The 22,906-nt window shown below is 41.7% G+C and overlaps 1 protein-coding gene across 2 annotated transcripts in view; it reads right to left on the reverse strand.

Moving 5' to 3' along the window:
* LOC140736262 (death-inducer obliterator 1-like) overlaps positions 1 to 22,906 on the reverse strand; it is a 136,386-nt gene that overhangs the window by 109,363 nt on the left and 4,117 nt on the right. Inside the window, exon 1 of one of the 2 annotated variants that reach the window (XM_073062201.1) lies at positions 13,656 to 13,822. The exons of the other annotated variant lie outside the window; for it this stretch is intronic. The gene's annotated coding sequence lies outside the window, so the exon portion shown is untranslated. Of the gene's footprint in view, positions 1 to 13,655; positions 13,823 to 22,906 lie in introns of those variants that run through there. 2 annotated transcript variants of the gene reach the window in all.

Raw genomic sequence — 22,906 nt, forward strand, 5'->3', positions numbered from 1 at the left:
TGAAACACAGGCAAGAACATCTGCTACAGATAAGAGGGAGGGAGAGAGAGAGACTGTTGATTTACTGTATTTTGACTCTTCCTGGATTATTTACCTTCCAATACAAGGACTTTACTTTGCTCGTTAACATTCCTCAGGAGATAGCAGGAGTGGCCTGATTTGATGGACACAGTCATTCAGAGTTGATGGATAGCTGAGATCCCGTGAGTGGGGATAAAAGACAGGTCTGGAGAGACATCCTTCAGACACACCAGTGGACACTGACTGAGTGTTGGGAACCCACAGAAAGGTGGGGGCTTCGGAGACCAAACCAGGAGATCGGTCAGTAAAGCTCACAGTGTTACAGCAGGGCCGCTGGGGACTTGTGTGTGTGTCCACTCATGCCAGAGTGACGAGTCCACCACAGAAGAACGGTCTAGCTGAAGACCAGAGGGGTCATAACTGAATAACCACAACAACACGACGGATTAAGAAAGTCACAAAAGGTTTACCTGCCGCAGCTGTTGCTGTTACATCTCGCTCGCTCTCTCTCTCTCTCTCCGATTTCAATACAACCACCATAACTACCTCAGCATTTATGAACTGAACTCTATACTTTCCTATGACAATTCATTTACCCCTAGACATCGATAGAGCTTGTTTATTATTATTCCTACACTTTTAGGTTTATTACTGCTAACTTGTTTTATATGTATATTTGCATTTTTGATATTGTATTGTGTAGTTTACTAATAAACACCTTTAGTTTCGGTACCTCCAGACTCCAACGGATTCTTCTTTCTCTGCTGGTCAGACACCCAGTTACGGGGTACATAACAGCGCCACCAGAACAACCTCAATCTCAATATCAGCAGGTCATCAATGTCATCTGCGCAAACTTCTAAGGAAGTAGAGATCCTGCCTTGCCTTCTTTGTAACAGCAGTTACCTGTTGGATCCAGGATAAATCCTTTGAAATAACACCAAGGACTTAAAAGTTGCTAACTCCTTCTCCCTCTGATCTCCAGACCGCTGCTTCCTCCACCTGTAGTCAATAATCATCTCTTTAGATTTGCTGACAATGAGTGAGAAGTTGTGTTGTGGCACCATTCAGTCAGATTCTCAATCTCCCTCATGTATGCTGATTCAGCAACACCTTTAATTTAGCCCACACAACACTAAAATAGGGCAATTGTCAGAAGTATAAAGGCAGTAGAGCAGGGTACTAAGCACACAACTTTGTGGTTCATCTATACTGATGGTGATTATGGAGGATACTGTTGCCAATCTGAACAGACTGGGGTCTACAGGTAAGGATCCAGTTGCACAAGGAGATATTAGACAGACAGACAGACATACTTTATTGATCCCGAGGGAAATTGGGTTTCATTACAGCCGCACCAAGAATAGTGAAGAAATATAGCAATATAAAACCATAAATAATTAAATAATAATAATGAGTTAATCATGCCAAGTGGAAATAAGTCCAGGACCAGCCTATTGTCTCAGGGTGTCTGACACTCCGAGGGAGGAGTTGTAAAGTTTGAAGCCAAGATCTTGTAATTTATTGATTAATTTTGAGGGGATAACATTGAATGCAAAGTTTAGATCAACAGTTCTTGTGGCTCAGATTATCGATAACAGTCCTCTGAAGATCCTCAAGATGCCTAACATCAGTCCTGCTTAAATTATTATAAGGTATTCTAAGGAACAAAATATAGATTTAATTGGTAACTTTAATGTCAGAGAAATGTATACAATTTACATCCTGAAATTTTCTTTCCTTCGCAAGCATCCACAGAAAAAGGAGTGCCCCAAAGAATGAATGCAGTTAAATATTAGAACCCCAAAGCCCCCAACCCCCCACGCATAAGCAGCAATGAACCCCCTCCCCCACCAGCCAAAAAGCATCAGCACCCCCATCAAGCACAAGTGTGCAGCAAAGCACCAATAAAGACAGACTTGCAGTACCCCAAAGACTACTCATTCACCTGGTATTCAACATACCACAGGCTCTCTTCTAATAAGGGAAAAAAGAGGTGACCCTGTTTTCACAGCGAAAGGGGAGACATAACAAAGCAACTCGCTGATTTATGGTGTTAAAAGTCTGTTGTCGCTTTTTCCGAGCTCTGTGCCCAAAGTAATTGGATAGACAGGGCCCGATTAGTTGTAGTCAACATGGCTTTGTGTACGGTAGGCCATACCTAATCAGTCATATAGAGTTCTTCGAAGAGTGACCGAGAAGGTTGAAGAAAAACCAGAACAGGATTCTCTGTCAACTTTAGCAAGGCCTTTGACAAAGTCCTGCATGGGTGGCTGGCCCAAAAGTTAATGTTCTTTGCCATTCAGGATGAGTAGACAATTGGCTTATTGAGAGGAGCCAAACAGAAGTAGTAGATGGCTCTTTCTCTGACTGGAAGCTGTGACCAGTGGTGCACTGCAGAGATCAGTGCTGTGTTTGCTGTTGTTTATCATCTACAATACATTAATGATTTTGAAGACAATGTAGATGACACGATGACTGGGGAATAGAGCAGAGCATGTCCAGAGTTAGCATACTCCAATGAAGCTGTACAAAGCGCTGCTGAGACACAAGTTAAGAGTACTGTGTGCAATTTTGGTCACCTACTGACAGGAAAGATGTCAATAAGGTTGAAAGAATGCAGAGAAAATTTGCAAGGATGTTCCCAGAACTTGAGTTATAGGGAAAGTTTGACTAGATTAGGACTTGGACTTTATTCCCTAGAGTTTAGGAAAATGAAGGAAGAACTTAGAAGTTTCTGTGCTGTGCTGTTCTATAACTGTTTTAACTAAATTCAAAGTCCTTTACAAACAATTGTTTTATTTATACTTCCCATTCTTTAAACTGGCAAATTTTTTTATTATCCTTTATATAGTTGCCTACCCTGCATAGTACTGAATGCTGACTGATGCATCAGACTTAACTCATTTAGATAATGATTAGTTTCTATCAGTTGTAGAGATGGGGCAAAGGGTGGAGACAACAGAAGGAATGTCTGAGACGGGTGGAGAAGAAAACTAGTTGAGTCGCATTTTCATCTGTAACTGCACCAAAAGTAAAAGAAACCAAAGAACAGATTGTGGAAGAATACTCCTCTACAGCTCAGCACAGACTCAGGATCAAACTGCCATCTATCAGCACTGTTAACATGTTTTGGATTGAGAACCTTCCATCAGGATTGGAAAGGAAAGAGTAGAATCCAGAATAAGATGGAGGGAAAGTGACAGGTGTGGCTAGGTGAGGGGAAGGTGGAGAAGGAAAATGAAGAGGTAAAGGGTTGAAGGAGTAATCTGAAGGGAGTGTGGACCACGGGAGGAAAGGAGAGGCACCAGAGGGAGACATTAGGCAGGTAAGGAGAAGAGAATAGGTGGCCCAGGGAGATTCTGCCTTTTGTGGCGAACAACACAAAAGGTACTTAATAAAGTGGTCCTCCTATCTGCATCGGCTCTCACCGAAGAAGAGGACGCCACACTAGGAGGTTCGGATGCAATAGATGACCTGAAAGACTCACAGGTGTATGTCTTTGATTCCTCTTTCTGACATACTTGACCTCACATCTTCCCACATTAACCAATTCTTAGGGCACACCACTAATTAAAATTTCTGGTCTTTAAAAAAAAAACACTTGTTCCAACTATACTTCTATGTTACAATGAGACTTTAATTCAGGTTACTAATTTCCTCGATACTGTGGGCTTTTACTATATGCACCTGCCGTTTATGTGGTGCCTTTCTCAAATGCTTTCTGCAAAATCAAATAGACATCTCTACAACTTTGCTTGCTATATACAGAGGTGTACTCGAATACTTTGCAAAGTTATAAACAATTGTCCTTTCCCAAAACCATACAGACTTGTTTTGATTGCATTAAGCTTCTCTCAAGGAAATGTAAGTGGCATATTTAGTCACTTTACAGAAGGCACACAAGTCACTGTACTTCATTCAGAGCTTGAGGGTACATCAGAGACTGTAGCATATGTCCACAGATGTACTGTGGAGAGCATTCTAACTGGTTGCATCACCATCTGGAATAGAGGCACAAGATTCCCCAACATTGAGGACACTTTCAAAAAGTGGTGCCTGAAGGTAGCAATCATTAAGGACCCTCACCATCCCAATGTGCCCATTTCTCATTATTACCATCAGGGAGAAGGTACAGGACCCTGTTCCTAAACCACTTAGGAACAGCATCTTCTCCTCCATCAAAGTTCTGAACGGTCCATGAATGTATGAACACTACCTCGTGATCGTTCTTTTGCACTTTTACAGCAATTTGTTATGGATGCAATGTATTGCTGCAACAAAAAATTACATTTCATGATTTTTGTCAGTAACAACAAAAAACTGATTCTAATAGCAAAACTGATGATATACCAGACAGTAAAGAAAAATGTCTAAGATTACAACTGGGAGATTAGGCAACAGAATGGCTTACAGAATTTAATTAAGACTAAATTGGAGAGTTTTAAACCAGGCCAGAAAATACACTGTAAATGGAGGGTGTGGAAATTGTCACAAGCTCTTCTACATCTACATAATGAAGTATGATCATCTCCTTCACATGGACGTACCTCTTTGCTCCCTTGGTGGTGGGAAGGAGAAAGGTTGGGACAGGCAGCTATTGTATCTCCAGCAGTGCCCAACAGATGGGGAATGATCAGAGGAGATGTAAGATCACTGCAAGAACTGCAAGGGGAGAGACTTCTTTGGAATGCTCTTGGGGAAGAGGAGATGAACAACTCGGTGGAAACCCACTGAAAGTCATGGAAATTACGGAAATAGTTCATTGAAGGCTAATGGTGTCAAGAGGATCTATATTCTTACCCTGCCAAGTTGTAGGGAGACAAGAGCATAGGTGGCAAATAGGTCTCTCATCCACCAGCAACAACAATAAAGATAAAACCATAGTTAAGGGAAAAGGAAGACATCAAAGACAGTGTTGAGAAAAAAAATCTTCATTTGAAACGACATAACAGAACTGGAGAAAGTGCGAGAATGTAATACGATCTTTATAGGAAGCAGCTTTAGTGGAAGTCTAGTAAAGGTGGGTGTGGAAATCTGCGGCTTTAAGTGGATACTGCTCTCCATCTCTACAGATAGACAAAGTTCAAGAATGGGAAGAGTCAGATATGAACCACATGTAGGAGGCTGGGCAAAACACTGCATAAAAATACTAATGCCTGAACTTCCACTCACACAAACTCTGAAGTTTACTTTCACCCTACTCTCACTTTCATATCTGGCTCTCCACAGCTTAATATAAGCTTGTTTCCTCAGGTTTCGTCCCCCATCTTGAAGACGGTTCATTGATCTGATCATAATCTGTTTCTCTCTCCATAAATGATACCTGACCTGGTGAGTTTTTTCAATCCAATCACCGGTAGGACAGCCCCACATAGCTGGCGTACTATAACAACATTAAGAACCTTCAACATCAAATCCAGGTTCTAATCAGTCCCATGGCAACAAGATAAACACAAGTAAAGATACCTCATCCAGATCACTTCCTTCACATGATCAATAAGACTTGGAAGATGCACAGACAATATCAAAAGCATACAAAGTAGTCGGCCCTCCTTATCCACGAGGGATTGGTTCCGGGACACCCGGCAGATACCAAAAAACGCAGATGCTCGGCCCTTATTTAACTAGTCTCAGTGTGGTGATCTTTAGGACCCAGCAGAACCCCGGACCTTATTTAATCTGTCTCAGTGCGGTGGAGTTTAGGACCTGGCACAGCTCTGAATCTGCAGTGTTTCTGTTCACGAAAATAATCACAATTGAAAATAAGGTGGAAGTAATAAAGCAATCAGAAAGAGGTGAAACGCCATTAGGCTACAGTCAGTCAACGATCAAAACAATTTTAATGGGGCATGTGAAAGGCCCTGCCCCGATGAAAACTACAATTGTTAGCAATTATAAGCAACGTAGTGGTTTAATTATTGAAATACATATGTTTCTTAAGTGTTTTATATGCACAGAAAGGTAAAATATATACTATATACTAAGACAAACGTTTGACTAACTGACGCTAAATAATACCGGATGTACTTGTTCCAACATCAATTCTGACTTAAAAACGGACTCAGGAACGGTACTCATTCATAACCCGGGGACTGCTTGTGTTTTAAAATCATCTTTAGATTACTTATAATACCTAATACAATGTAAATGCTATGCAAATAGTTGTTATATTGCATTGTTTAGGGAATAATGACAAGAAAAAAGTCTGTACATGCTCAAACAATAAGTGCTGGAGACAGAACTTCCAGGTTTTCCCGATCCGCGGTTGCTCGAATCCGCGCATGCGGAACCCGCGGATAAGGAGGGCTGACTGTACTCTGGATGGGAAACTTCAGTGTTAATCACCAAGAATGGCTTGGTAGCACCACAACTCACTGAACTCTGATGGATATAGCTGCTGAATTGAGTCTGAGACAGGCTATGAATGAACAGGGATAAACCTACAAAGGTGTCTTCATCCACCTAACTGCAACAAAGATGCACATGTCCACAATTGCACTGGTAGAAGCAATTGGTTAAAATGGAAACAATTGACGTAGCCCTCAAAATCAGTATCCATAAGGTGCTTTAAGCAATAGGCATCATCACTATCTATGAGCTCATGGCTTGGCAAATCAACACTGTCAACAGAATCTTGGTTCAAATCAGAAGTGGACAAAGCCATACTGTGACATCATGGGGAAAAAATGAAGATTAGATGTCCTCCTGAAGTTGCAGCACAGAACTGCAAACATGCTTATAGAGTAAAAATAATTGACCAATGGACTGAGCTAAGCAACTCAACCAAAATTCTGATCAAAACGCCTGCTATGGTGAATAATTAAGCAGCTAATGAAGCGTCCCATCTTCATCTTGAATACAGTCCATGGCAAGCTGTAATAAATACTGAAGCACTGAAACTCAGTTCAGACAGAAATTAGTTCTTCTGCCTGAAACTGTCTCTTGAACTAGCCACTCCTCTGGATGAGCTGTTGTAATACTAATACAACACTGAAATTTACCTGAAAATGTAGAAACCATACTCTGCTCACCCAAAGAGCACTATGTCCAAACAGGGTAATTAACAACTGATCAGTCTGCTAACTGTCTGCAATAATCAGCTAAATAGTGAACAATTGTCATTGATAATGTGATAATTCAGTAATTACCCACCAATTAACCTTGTTACACATGCAAAATTTGGGCTTCACTGGACATTTCATCACAGCCTTGTTCATGGGCCAAGAAGCTGAATTCCAGAGGTGAGTAACAATGATTGCAAGAAGCTCTACCTCATCCAAGAACTAAACAGCCTCTCACTACCCTCCACCACACACAATAGATATAGGGCATGCCATTTACAGAACACACATTGCAGTAACTGTCTTGGCTATGCCGAGAGCCCCTCTCAAGCCCACAAACTTGCATGAAAATTCTATTACATTTTGTATTTTTACAATACCAGACTCAATGTTTCAGGAACAGCTTCTTCCCCTCAGCCATCAGATATCTGAACAGTTCATGAACACTACCTGTTTTTTCCCCTTTTTTTTGCTCTGTTATACAGTCGGCCCTCCTTATCTGCGGGGAATTGGTTCCGGGACCCCCCCCCCCCCCCCCGCAGATACCAAAAATGCAGATGCTGAAGTTCCTTATCTAACGTGACTCAGTATGGTGATCTTCAGGACCCAGCGGAACCCAGGTCTTTACTTAACCTGTCTCAGTGCGATGGACTTTAGGACCTGGCGCAGCTCTGAATCCGCAGTGTTTCTGTTCACGAAAATAATCACGATCACGATTGAAAATAAGGTGGAAGTAATAAAGCGATCAGAAAGAGGTGAAACACCATCATTCATTGGAAAAGCATTAGGCTACAGTCAGTCAACAATCGGAACAATTTTAATGGAGAATGTGAAAGGTCCTGCCCCGATGAAAACTACAATTATTACTAAGCAACGCAGTGGTTTAATTACTGAAATATGCATGTTTCTTAAGTGTTTATATGCATAGTATATAGTATATATTTTACCTTTCTAAGAAAAACATTTTACTAACTGACACTAAATAATGCCGGTATACCTGTTCCGACTTCAAATCCGACTTAAAGACGGACTCAGGAACAGAACTCATTCATAACCTGGGGACTGCCTGTACTTTTAAATCACCTCTAGATTACTTATACCTAATACAATGTAAATGCTATGTAAATAGTTGTTATACTGTATTGTTTAGGGAATAATGACAAGAAAAATATTGTCTGTACATGCTCAAACGACGAGTGCTGGAGGGAGAACTTCCAGGTTTTCCCGATCCGTGGTTGGTTGAATCCGCACATGCGGAACCTGCAGATAAGGAGGGCCGACTGTATATACTTATTGTAACATGCACTATTATGCATTGCAATGTGTTGTTGCTGCAAAACAAATTTCACAATATATGCCAGTGATATTAAACTGGTTCCAATCCATTCTACTTTAGTGACAAGTTGTGTCTAAATTTTGGATCTTCCTACCTAACAGCATAGGAGGAGTAGTGCAATCACTGGAGTCAAGGAGAGGCCAATCCAAGATCCACACATTGTGTGCAGTGTGGACAAGAGTAGGATTACATTGTCAGAAAGACTGCAATGGTTTACAACTACCTCAAGTGCAATTAGGGATATATAACAGATGCCAAACTTACCAGTGGTACCCTAAACCTGAAAACTTTAATAAGAAAGCAATGTAGCGAGGCATTGACTGGCATCTATCAGTTTTTGGCTTAATTAGGAGTACAGAAAGGTATACTGAGAAACTACAGCAAAATCTACCTGCTGGGCAATAGCAAAGCAGCTGAAGGCAGTGGCTGATGAATCAAGTAACAATAATTTTAACTAGTATAAACATCCAGTTACCAAAAAATGTATTAGAAATCAAAAACCATATTCACAAGCATGTGAAATTCACAAGCCAAAAAATGCAGATCCTGGAAAGCAGATATATAAAATGCTAGAATAATCAAGTCAGGCAGCATTGGGTGGAGAGGGATACAGAATTAACATTTCAGATCAATGACTGATCATTAGAACTGGAGAATTCTCCAGTCCTACTTCATTATTGATGAAATTAAATAATCTAAGTTGTGTCCTGTTGAGTCAATACCTTGAAAAGTTTCTACCTTTTCTTCACACAATACTTCCCAAGCTATTTAAGTGTTTCTATTACTTTGCTTTAATCCACTGTAAAAGTCTGCCTAATAGCAATATATCAATTCCCAGTCTGCAATATCAATTTAAATTCTTGCCTAAATGCAGTAAATATTGGCACCCATCAGGAATCATGTAATCAACAATCAAGCACTGGTACACCAAAGGTCAGAAACTTAACACGTGAAGAATAAATACAGTAGAAATCACCCAAAACCAATTTATATTGGTCAGGTGGTACAACGTTTACACTTTTTGGACATAGAAAACCTACAGCACAATACTATGCCAAACATGTACATTTGAGAATAAGGGGTAGGTCATTTAGGACAGAGTTAAGGAAAAACTTCTTCTCCCAGAGAGTTGTGAGGGTCTGGAATGCACTGCCTCGGAAGGTAGTGGAGGCCAATTCTCTGGATGCTTTCAAGAAGGAGCTAGATAGGTATCTTATGGTTAGGGGAATCAAGGGATATGGGGACAAGGCAGGAACCAGGTATTGATAGTAATTGATCAGCCGTGATCTCAAAATGGCGGTGCAGGCTCGAAGGGCCGAATGGTCTACTTCTGCAACTATTGTCTATTGTCTACTGTCTATTACTTTCAGCCCCCTATTTTTCTAAGCCCCATGGTGTCCCCTGCTTTACGGAAGTTCGCTTTTACAAAAGACCTACATTAGTACCAAAAGAAATGCGAAAAGGATTTTCGCTTTTATGAAAAAAAAACTTGTTTACCCCGAGAAAGACCACCATGACCGTGAAGCCTTGCGTGGGCAGGTGTGTGCACATGCGTGTACATGCCATTTTTTTAAAAGATTTTATGTGCTATTTGGAATGATTTGGCAAGTTATTTTTTGAAAAATTTTCCATATAAATTAATGGTAATTGTTTCTTCACTTTACGCCATTTCGGCTTATGAAAGGTTTCATAGGGAAGTTCTACTTTCGGATAGTGGGAGAAACCTGTATATGGAGCTCAGAAAGATAGAGGGCTACGAGTAACCCTAGGTAATTTCTCAGTTAAGGACATGTTCAGTACAGCTTTGTGGGCCGAAGGACCTGTATTGTGCTTTAGGTTTTCTATGCTTTATATTTCTCTACCTATCCAGGAGCCTCTTAAAAGACCCTATCGTATCCACCTCCACCACTGTCACTGGCAGCCCATTCCACGCACTCACCACTCTCGGCCTAAAATAGCTTACCCCGAATTACCCTCCGTACCTACTTCCAAGCATCTTAAAACTGTGCCTGCTCATGGTAGCCATTTCAGCCCTGGGAAAAAGCTTCTGACTATCCACATGATCAATGCCACTCATCATCTTATACACCTCTATCATTCCAAGGAGAAAAAGCCAAGTTCACACAACCTATTCTCATAAGGCATGCTTCCCAATCCAGGCAATGTCCTTGTAAATCTCCTCTGCACCCTTTCTATAGTTTCCATATCCTGCCTGTAGTTTTTTTTCCCTATATTATGTATTGCATTGAACTGCTGCTAAGTTAAGAAATTTCATGTCACATGCCAGTGATAATAAACCTGATTCTGAGGTGACCAGAACTGAGTACAGTCGGCTCTCCTTATCTGCGAGAGATTGGTTCGGGGACCCCTCACGGATACCCAAAAACGCAGATGCTCAAGTCCCTTATTTAACCTGGCACAGTGTGGTGGTCTTTAGGACCCAGCGGAACCCTGGACCTTATTTAACCTGTGAAAGCGCGGTGGTCTTTAGGACCCGGCAGAGCTCTGAATCCGCAGTGTTTCTGTTCAGGAAAATAATCACGATCATGATTGAAAATAAAATGTTAATAATAAAGCGATCAGAAAAAGGTAAAACGCCATCAGTCATTGGAAAAGCATTAGGCTACAGTCGGTCAATGATCGGAACAATTTTAAAGGATAAAGTGAGAAAGGCCCTGCCCTGATGAAAGCTACAATTATTACTAAGCAATCCAGTGGTTTAATTATTGAAATACATACGTTTCTTAAGTGTTTATATGCATAGGAAGGTAAAATATATACAAAATACTAAGACAAACGTTTGACTAACTGACACTAAATAATACCGATATTCCGACTTACTTAGCAAGAGAACTTCAAGTTTTTTTTATCCCAATCCACAAAACGTACGCACATCCTCCCGAATACATTAAATCATCTCTAGATTACTTATAATACCTAATACAATGTCAATGCTATGTAAATAGTTGTTATACTGCATTGTTTAGGGAATAATGACAAGAAAAAGTCTGTACATGCTCGAACAACAAGTGCTGGAAGAGCACTTCCAGGTTTCCTCGATTCGCGGTTGGTTGAATTTGCACATGCGGTACTCGCGGATAAGGAGGGACGACTGTACAGTACTCCATGGGGTTCGGCCAGGGTCCTATATAGCTGTAACAGAACCTCTTGGCTCTTGAACTCAATCCCACAGTTGGTGAAGGACAATACACCATTATGCCTTCTTAACCAGTCAACCTGTGCAACAGCTTTGAGTGTCCTATGGACTCGGACCCCAGGATCCACCTGATCCTCCATGCTGCCAAGAGTCTTAACGTTAACACTATATTCTGCCATCATATTTGACCTACCAAAATGAACCACCTCACACTCCACTTCTCAGCCCAGTTTTGCATCCTATCAATGTCCCTCTGTAACCTCTAACAGCCTTCCATGCTATCCACAACAGCCCCAACCTTTGTGCCATCAGCAATTTAACCTATCCCTCCATTTCCTCATCCAGGTCATTTATAAAGATCACGAAGAGTAGGGGTCCCAGAACAGATCCCTGAGGCATAACACTGGTCACCGACCTCCATGCAGAATATGACCCGTCTACAACCACTCTTTGCCTTCTGTGGGCAAGCCACTTCTGGATCCACAAAGTAACATCCCCTTGAATCCCATGCCTCCTTACTTTCTCAATAAGCCTTGCATGGGGTACCTTATCAAGTGGTTTGCAGAAATCCATATACACTACATCTACTGCTCTTCCTTCAATGTGTTTAGTCACATTCCCAAAAAATTCAATCAGGCTCGTCAAGTCACAACCTGCCTTTGACAAAGCCTTGCTGACTCTTCCTAATCATATTATGCCTCTCCAAATAAATCCTGCCTCTCAGAAGCTGCAGAAGGTTGTAAATCTAGTCAGCTCAATCTTGGGTACTAGCCTACAAAGTACTCAGGACATCTTTAGGGAGTGGCATCTCAGAAAGGCAGCGACCTCCAGCCCTTTTCTCACTGTTACCATCAGGGAGGAGGTACAGAAGCCTGAAGGCACACACTCAGCAATTCAGGAACAGCTTTTTCCCCTCTGCCATCCAATTGCTTTTAATATAGCAATATATTTACAAATATTTAAAGTTTAGTTCTTGAATATACCTGCTCAATCATCACTGGCAGGACTACAATTTATTGCCATAAATTGCCTTGAACTGAGTGGCTTATTCAGCTATTTGAATGAACAATTAAAAGTGACCAGTTGCTATTCTACAAACGCACACAAAATGCTGGAGAACTCAGCAGGCAGTATCTATGGAAAAAAAGTACAGTCAACGTTTTGGGCCAAGACCCTTCATCAGGACTCACTGTTACTCTGAAGTTACAATGAAGCTTTCATTAATCAAAAGCTTTCATACAATGACTCCAATGCACTTTTAAGGGCAATCTAGTTATTAGTTAGTTCTAGTGATACAAACTTTATCCCAAATTTATTTAATGTAAGCACGAAAGTCTATTCCACTGCCTAGATTTGAAAGTGAACTTCCTGGTTACTACCGCAGTAACAATCACTATAGCCACATGATCCCATACGTTTCCCAGATCAGTGGAGTTTCACCTCACGGAATGTAACGCCAAGCAGAGGAAATGGACATACTAATAAATTCAAGAACAAAGCAAGTCTGTGTCCTTTAAAAAAGCTCCTTAGTCATTTGAGTTCTGACCTATAAATGCACCTCATTTATTTTTGAATTCGAGCATTAATTGCTTCATACCATAAAAGTTCCACTTTGAACGACTAAAAGGTTACTGATGAATGAAGTTCAATTCTCGCTACTGTCTATCCCCTCCGCAAATGTCACCTGGGGTTTTGATCCAAACTTTAAACGTATTCTTCACACATAGACCAAACAAGCGCGGTTCGTGAAATACAGGCGGGCAGGCGGCAACCGGCAACCTTCGCCAATAGTTATGTACAACTCTAAAAAGGAAATTTCCTTGTATTAAAATTAAACCCCAGGAAGGGGGAACTTAATGGAACCCTAGTGCCGACTACGCCGCGGTCCACCTACGTCAAACACTCAGTATAACGAAGAAACAGCTCTTGGATAACCCACACATCCCATGTCCACCGAACCGAACAGCGAGGCCCATGGCTCGGGCCGTACTAACACTGCGCTGCTGCCGGGCCTGCGTGCGGCCTATAACGCGCCCAGCCGCCTGCCGAACTGTTCCATGGCCCGGCGACTACTTACTCGATTTCAAAATGCTCCCAACGTCCGCTTCACTACACCCCGCTTCCTCCCTGTTCTGCTCCAGAACGGTCCGCAGCTCCAGTCGGATCTACGGTCACCTTCGACACGCGGCCAAGGCGAAGAGCGAGCGCAGCCGGGGAGTCGGCGCCATTACACGCAGCACACGTGACCTGACGGCGCAACACGTCATTTTGGGGAGGGGAAAGTCCCGAGAGTGAAACTCAGGGCACATCAGAAAGTGCTCAGCACATCAGTCGGCAGAAGCACAAAGTTAAAAGCAAATTTATTATCGAAGTACATTTACGTCACCATATAAAACCTGAGATTCGTTTTCTTGCGGGCATTCACAGTAACTACAAGAAACACAATAGAATCAATGAATGACCACACCCAACAGGACCGTAAAAGAGCAAATTAAACTATGCAAATACAAAAACAAAGAAATAATAATAATGATAAATGAACAATAGATATCGAGAACATGAGATGAAGAATCCTTGAAAGTGACCGTAGGTTATGTGAACAGTTCACTGATGAGCCAAGTTCAGCAGCCTCATGTGTGGCACGTTGTCAAGGTTTTCTGAAAATCAAGTCAGTAAGATCCATCAACTCTTCTTCTGTCTCACCGGTTTGTTACCTCCTCTTACCAACAGAACCATGCCTTCCTGTCTGTCCTTTCGATACAAAGTATATCCTTTTATGTTAAGCACCCAACTATAGCCTTCTTTCAACCACTATTCCTGAACCTGGTGGTGTGGGTCCTGAGGCTCCTGTACATCCTTCCTGATGGAGAGACAAAACTTCCCCACAAACACACCAGAATTCTTGACCCTGCAACCCGGTAGGCAAAGATAAATATTAACAGCCCCAAAAATAGACTGAAACAGATAATCAAACACAATAGATTGAACAATGTTGAAAATCTTGAGGAAAAAGCTCAAATGAGCCCATGCTGCCCAATTACATCCATATGACCAATTAACCTACTGATCCATATGTCTAAGTAGTATGGGAGGAATCCATTGGCGGAAGTCTTAACTTCTTCCTTCAATACTGTTACTATTCTATTCAGACTTCCACCGTGGACAGTCCCAAGCCCAGGTGAACAAGGAGAAGAGTTGGGCACAGGGCTAGCAACTCCATCCTGTCAACAGCCAGAATTACAGAAACCACAACACAAACTCTGAAGACCCCATCCCTGGTAGAGGAAGGATCTTCAACTAGAAGACGTATGAAGTGTAGCAGGTGAAAGCCACAGGGTTGATCAACCTATCGGCCCAGGATGGAGGACTCTGGTGATCTAATGTTGACTGCCTATGTTCCATTAGGGGTGATAGGCTTAAGAAGATTCTATACAGGATATTCTTCATTCACTAAAGATTCAGTTTATTTGTCACATTTTGAATCAAAACACCAAAACATAGTGAAATATTCTGAGTTGCATCAACAACTCAAGATTGTGCTGAGGGCAGCCCACAATTGTCACCATGCTTTCAGCGCCAATGTAGCATGCCCACAATTCACTAAACCTAACCCCACATCTCTGGAAATTGGGAGGAAGCCCAGACTGTCACAGGCAGAGCATACAAATTCCAGGCAGACAGCAGCGGGAATCAAAGCTTGATTGGTAATTGCTAGTACTGAATAGTGATGTGCTAACTGCTCTGCTACCGTGCCACCCGTTGCAATATTAATCTGAAATTTTAACTTTCTCTCTTCGCAGTTTGACACCCAGCAAGGAATAAACCTCAAATGCTTTATCTTAAATATCCTAAAGAGAAACAAGCTAGAAAACATTCTGGATTTAATTTATCTTAGAAATTGAATCACTGAGGTTATTGTTGCTGCTGCTCTAGAAAAAAAATTCAATAGATCACTAGAACATTTTTTTTGAATTTTTGATTTGGAGTGAGAAGGCTGCGAGTGAACAGCTGATTTTTGGAACCAAGGCAGTTTTTACCACTTGGGGTAAAAGAGACACAAGATTGCGCAGCGCATGACGTCAGCCAGTAGAGCGTGAAAGGTTTAAAAAGAAGACAGCCATATCCAGCGGGCAGCGGAGTGAGAGACAGCAGTGATAGGGCTTTGGCTCAATAGGTTCAGGCAGTAACGGGATGAGGCGAAGTAGGTTTACCTGTGTTAATTGCAGAAAGGAGGAAGTATGTGTGTGAGGCCAGTTTTCTGTGCTCGGTGTCAGATGTGGGAGGCCCTGGAGTCTCCCAGCCTCCAGGAAAGCGATATCTGCACCCGGTTTATCGAGCTGCAGCTCCTAAGGGACCAAGTTAGGGAACTGGAGATGCAGCTCGATGACTTTCATCTGGTCAGGGAGAGCAAGGAGGTGACAGAAAGGAGTTATAGGCAGAGGCCATGGGAGACAGACAAGTGGGTCACAGTCAGAAGGGGGAAGAAGTGTCATATACTAGAGAGTACCCCTGTGGCTGTACCCCTTGACAATAAGTACTCCTGTTTGAGTACTGTTTGGGGGGGGGGGGGGGGAGGGAACAACCTACCTGGGGGAAGCAACAGTGGCTGTGCCTCTGGCACAGAGTCTGGCCCTGTGGCTCAGAAGGGTAAGGAAAGGAAGAGGAAGCCAGAAGCCAGTAGTGATAGGGGACTCTATAGTTAGGGGGGACAGACAGGCGATTCTGTGGACGCAGAAAAGAAACTCAGATGGAAGTTTGCCTCCCAGGTGCCAGGGTCCGGGATGTTTCAGATCACATCCAAGATATCCTGCGGTGGAAGATACATATTGGTACCAATGACATAGGTAGGAAAAGGGAAGAGGTCCTGAAAAAAAGAGTACAGGGAGTTAGGAAGGAAGTTGAGAAGCAGGACCGCAAAGGTAGTAATCTCGGGATTACTACCTGTGCCACGTGACAGTGAGAATAGATAGATAGATAGATAGATAGATACTTTATTCATCCCCATGGGGAAATTCAACTTTTTTTCCAATGTCCCATACACTTGTTGTAGCAAAACTACTTACATACAATACTTAACTCAGTAAAAAAAATAGGAATAGAATGAGGTGGAGAATAAATGCGTGGTTGAGGGATTGGAGCGGGGGCAGGGATTCAGATTTCTGGATCATTGCGACTTCTTTTGGGGCAGGTGTGACCTGTACAAAAAGGACGGGATGCATTTGAATCCCACGGGGATCAATATTCTGCTGGGGAGAGTTTAAACTATAATTGTTGGGGTTGGGAACCGAACTGAAGAGGCTGGGGAAGAGGTTGGCTCATAAATAGAGAAAGCTTGGAGACAGTGCGAGAGGGAGGATAGGTAGGTGATAGAGAAAGGATGTGCTCAGACTGACGGTTTGAGATACTTCTATTTTAACACAAGGAGTATTGTGAACAAAGCGGATGAGCTTAGAGCATGGATCAGTACTTGGAGATATGATGTGGTGGCCATTACAAGAGACTTGGATAGCTCAGGGACAGGATTGGTTACTACAAGTGCCGGGTTTTAGATGTTTCAGAAAGAACAGGGAGGGAGGCAAAAGAGGTGGGAGTGTGGCACTGTTGATTAGAGATGGTGTCACAGCTACAGAAAAGATGAAAGCCATGGAGGGATTCTCTATGGAGTCTCTGTGGGTGGAGGTTAGGAACAGGAAGGGGTCAGTAACTCTACTGGGTGTTTTTTTTATAGGCCGCCCAATAGTAACAGGGATGTCGAGGAGCAGATAGGGAAATGGAAACTGGAAAGGTGTAATAACAACAGAGTTATCGTGATAGGAGATTTTAACTTCCCAAATATCGATTGGCATCACCCTAGAGCAAGGGGTTTAGATGGGGTGGAGTTTGTTAGGTGTGTTCAGGAAGGTTTCTTGACACAATATGTAGATAAGCCTACAAGAGGAGAGGCTGTACTTGATTTAGTATTGGGAAATGAACCTGGTCAGGTCAGATCTCTCAGTGGGAGAGAATTTTGGAGATAGTGATCATAATTCTATCTCCTTTACAACAGCATTAGAGAGAGATAGGAACAGACAAGTTAGAAAAGCATTTCATTGGAATAAGGGGAATTATGAGGCTATCAGGCAGGAAACTGGAAGCTTAAATTGGAAACATGTTCTCAGGGAAAAGTACAGAAGAGATGTTGCAAATGTTCAGGAGATATTTGTGTGGAGTTCTGCATAGGTACATTCCAATGAGACAGGGAAGTTATGATAGGGTACAGGAACTGTGAAGTACAAAGGCTGTAATAAATCTAGGCAAGAAGAAAAGCTTACAAAAGGTTCAGAGAGCTAGGTAATGTTAGAGATCTGGAAGATTATAAGGCTAATAGGAAGGAGCTTAAGAAGGAACTTAGGAGAGCCAGAAGAGGCCATGAGAAGGCCTTGGCAGGCATGATTAAGGAAAATCCCAAGGCATTCTACAAGTATGTGAAGAGCAAGAGGATAAGGCATGAAAGAATAGGACCTATCAAGTGTGACAGTGGGAAAGTATGCATGGAACTGGAGGAAACAGCTGAGGTACTTAATAAATACGTTACTTCAGTATTTACTATGGCAAAGGATCTTGGTGATTGTAGTGATGACTTGCAGCAGACTGAAAAGCTTGAGCATGTAGATATTAAGAAAGAGGATGTGCTAGAGCTTTTGGAAAGCATCAAGTTGGATAAGTTGCAGGGACTGGATGAGATGTACTCCAGGCTACTGTGGGAAGCGAGGAAGGAAATTGCTGAGCCTCTGGTGATGATCTTTGCATCATCAATGGGGACAGGAGAGGTTCCGGAGGATTGGAGGGTTGCAGATGTTGTTCCTTTATTCAAGAAAGGGAGTAGAGATAGACCAGGAAATTATAGACCAGTGAGTCTTACTTCAGTGGTTGGTAAGTTGATGGAGAAGATCCTGAGAGGAAGGATTTATGAACATTTGGAGAGGTATAACATGATCAGGAATAGTCAGCATGACATTGTCAAGGGCAGGACGTGCCTTACGAGCCTGATTGAATCTTTTGAGGATGTGACTAAACACATTGAAGAAGGAAGAGCAGTAGATGTAGTATATATGGATTTCAGCAAACCACTTGATAAGGTACCCCATGCAAGGCTTATTGAGAAAGTAAGGAGGCATAGGATCCAAGGGGACATTGCTTTGTGGATCTGGAACTGGCTTGCCCACAGAAGGCAAAGAGTGGTTGTAGACGGATCATATTCTGTATGGTGTGTATACAGTGTATTCTGTATCCAGTGGAGTGCCTCAGGGATCTGTTCTGGGACCCTTACTCTTTATAAATGACCTGGATGAGGAAGTGGAGGGATGGGTTAGTAAGTTTGCTGATGATACAAAGGTTGGAGGTGTTGTCGATAGTGTGGAGGGCTGTCATAGGTTACAGCAGGACATTGATAGGATGCAAAACTGGGCTGAAAAGTGGCAGATGGAGTTCAACCCAGATAAGTGGGAAGTGATTCATTTTGGTAGGTCAGATATGATGACAGAATATAGTATTAATGGTAAGACTCTTGGCAGTGTGGAGGATCAGAGGGATCTTGGGGTCCGAGTCCATAGGACGCTCAAAGCAGCTGCGCAGGTTGACTCTGTGGTTAAGAAGGCATATGGTGCATTGGCCTTCATCAATTGTGGAATTGAATTTAGGAGCCGAGAGGTAATGTTGCAGCTATACAGGACCCTGGGCAGACCCCACTTGGAGTACTGTGCTCAGTTCTGGTCACCTCACTACTGGAAAGACTGTGGAAGACATAGAAAGTGTGCAGAGGAGATTTAAAAGGACATTGCCTGGTTTGGGGAGCATGTCTTATGAGAATAGGTTGAGTGAACTCCGCCTTTTCTCCTTGGAGTGCTGGAGGATGAGAGATGTCCTGATAGAGGTGTATAAGATGATGAGAGGCATTGATCATCTGGATAGTCAGAGGCTTTTTCCCAGGGCTGAAATGGTTGGCACAAGAGGACACAGGTTTAAGGTGCTGGGGAGTAGGTACAGAGGAGATGTCAGGGGTAAGTTTTTTTACTCAGGGAGTGGCAAGTGCGTGGAATGGGCTGCCAGCAATGGATACGATGGGGTCTTTTAAGAGACTTTTGGACAGGTACATGGAGCTTAGAAAAATAGAGGGCTATAGGTAAGCCTAGTAATTTCTAAGATAGGTGCATGTTCGGCACAACTTTGTGGGCTGAAGGGCCTGTATTGTGCTGTAGGTTTTCTCTGTTTCTATGTTAACTTAATGAAGAGACCAGATGAACTTATCTATCAATGATGAATGAAGAATATTTGTTTTGTATAAGTTGAAAGTTGTATATTTTCAACACTTCATTCAATTAAAACTGCTTTAAATAGATTACAACCCGGAAAAGGGGATTTAATGTCACCCGTAGGTAACTTTTTGACGCTATCGCATGAAATCTCATTGATTAATAACATTTGGAACATTTTGGATAATAAAAACAAAATTAACATACACCACAAAGGTAAAACGGGAAGGGATCGTAATCACTTTAAATTAATCAACAAGATAACATTGTGTTTTTCATAATCCCCACCCTACTCCCTTTCAAATTACTATAAATAATAGGTAGCAGTTACCTAATTTAACTACACAAACTTCCAGTTGGTCATGTCTGGTGTTACTCTATGAAGCTATTAACATACTATTTGAGTTAATATCATATTCATAAAGTGTCCATGATGAAAAAATGATAAACAGTACTGTAACAGAAATGGAATCTATAATAGTTTTCAGTATTCCGTTAGCTTCTATAAATTATTTTTGCATAATGCTGAGAAAATTCTATCAAATTAAAGGAAAGGTTAAACCAGATTTGCCTACATTTTCTTGTGTTGAAATTGCCAACTTAATATTTCACCTAGCTAATTTCATAACAGAAGGAATGTATTTAGTCTAGGTATGAGAAAGATAATTGATACAATTTGAACACATAGAACATATAATAATTAAGGCTAATACTATACACTTACTTTTAAAAAAAACAATCACTGGCCTAACATATCTTTGCTGTATCACAGAATACCCACAAATTTTGGATGAGCAACATTACCACAATGTCTGTTTAAATTACCATAAGTTTTAGGAAAAATTAAGAAACACTAGAAAATAGTTTTTCGGCTTACTACTTACAAAAAGAGTGTGTGAACCCCTCTGAAGATACAACCACCACACAATCATATTCATTGTACAAATCTAATTTTTATGATATGTTTGTGATTTCCTTTTCTACATCATTGTACTTGGGAATTTATTGAAATTTTTAATTCTTTTCCAATGAGAACATTTACCTCTTTAAAAATCATCTTAAGTATTGAAGGGCTTTGCTTTTGTTCCCAGTCCCTTCTCAACCTTACAGCTTGCTGAACTTTTTGCTCTTGGATAGAAAACATCTTAGACTTATTCTGTGAAAAGTGATATGAAAGATGTGTTTAGCACAGACAAGAATTAAAACCCCAAAACTATATATTTTGCTAATCTGAAACAATAAGAGTGTTGGAAATATGCACCTGATCAGCTTGCATCCATAGAGAAAAAAATATGGGTCAGTGCATAAGTTTAGACATTGATTCTAATTTAGGTTATTCCATGTGACTGAATCTAGTTTGGAGAAATTGTGAAATTTAAAGTAAACAGCGCAGTAGGGAGAACTGCTGATTCACTGCTCTGGTGACTATTCTGAGTCTGTGAAGTTTCTACTGTTTTCCAATGACCTATTGAATTGAACTGAATTGACTTTATTTCTTGTGTCCTTCACATACGTGAGGAGCAAAAACCTTTATGCTACATCTGTCTGAATGTGCAAATTATAGTAATTTATAATAAATAGTATGTACAGTAAGATATACAACAGAATAGTCAACGTAGCTTAGAAATGCAATTGTGTCAGCATGAATTAATCAGTCTGATGGCCTGCTGGAAAAAGCTGACTTGGAGCTTCCCCCTGTGCTGGTGTGTGAACTGTCTACTGTAAAATGCCCTCGCATTAATGGGCAATAAGAGAACAAAGTTAATAGACATATGGCAGTCCACTTTACAGGAAAATAAGACCATAAGACAAAGGAGCAGAAGTCGGCTATTCGGCCTATTGAGTCTGCTCTGCCATTTCATCATGAGCTGATCCAATCTCTCCTTTAGTCCCATTCCCCCACCTTCTCACCATAACCTTTGATGCCCTGACTACTCAGATACCTATCAATCTCTGCCTTAAATACACCCAATGACTTGGCCTCCACTGCCGCCCGTGGCAACAAATTCCACAGATTCACCACACTCTGGCTAAAAAATTTTTTTCGCATCTCTGTTCTGAATGGGCGCCCTGCAATCCTCAAGTCATGTCCTCTCGTACTAGACTCCCCCACCATGGGAAACAACTTTGCCACATCCACTCTGTCCATGCCTTTCAACATTCGAAATGTTTCTATGAGGTCTCCCCTCATTTTTCTAAACTCCAGGGAGTACGATCCAAGAGCAGTCAAACGGTCCTCATATGTTAACCCTCTCATTCCTGGAATCATTCTAGTGAATCTTCTCTGAACCCTCTCCAATGTCAGTACATCCTTTCTTAAATAAGGAGCCCAAAACTGCACACAGTATTCCAAGTGAAGTCTTACCAGTGCCTTATAGAGCCTCAACATCACATCCGTGTTCCTATACTCTATTCCTCTAGAAATTAATGCCAACATTGCATTTGCCTTCTTCACCACCGACTCAACCTGGAGGTTAACCTTAAGGGTATCCTGCACAAGGACTCCCAAGTCCTGTTGCATCTTAGAACTTTGAATTCTCTCCTATTTAAATAATAGTCTGCCCATTTATTTCTTCTACCAAAGTGCATGGCCATACACTTTCCAACATTGTAATTCATTTGCCACTTCTTTGCCCATTCTCCCAATCTCTCTGCAGACTCTCTGTTTCCTCAGCACTACCAGCCCCTCCACCTATCTTTGTATCATCAGCAAACTTAGCCATAAAGCCATCTATTCCATAATCCAAATTGTTGATATACAAAGTAAAAAGAAGTGGCCCCAACACGGACCCCTGTGGAACACCACTGGTAACCGGCAGCCAACCAGAATGGGATCTCTTTATTCCCACTCTGTTTCCTGCCAATCAACCAACGCTCTATCCACGTATGTAACTTTCCAGTAGTTCCATGGGTTCTTATCTTGTTTAGCAGCACCTTATCAAAGGCCTTCTGAAAATCCAAATACACAACATCCACTGCATCTCCCTTGTCTAGCCTACTTGTAATTTCCTCAAAAAATTGCACTAGGTTTGTCAGG

The sequence above is a fragment of the Hemitrygon akajei genome, chromosome 11 (assembly GCF_048418815.1).
Source record: "Hemitrygon akajei chromosome 11, sHemAka1.3, whole genome shotgun sequence".
Lineage (NCBI taxonomy): Eukaryota > Metazoa > Chordata > Chondrichthyes > Myliobatiformes > Dasyatidae > Hemitrygon > Hemitrygon akajei.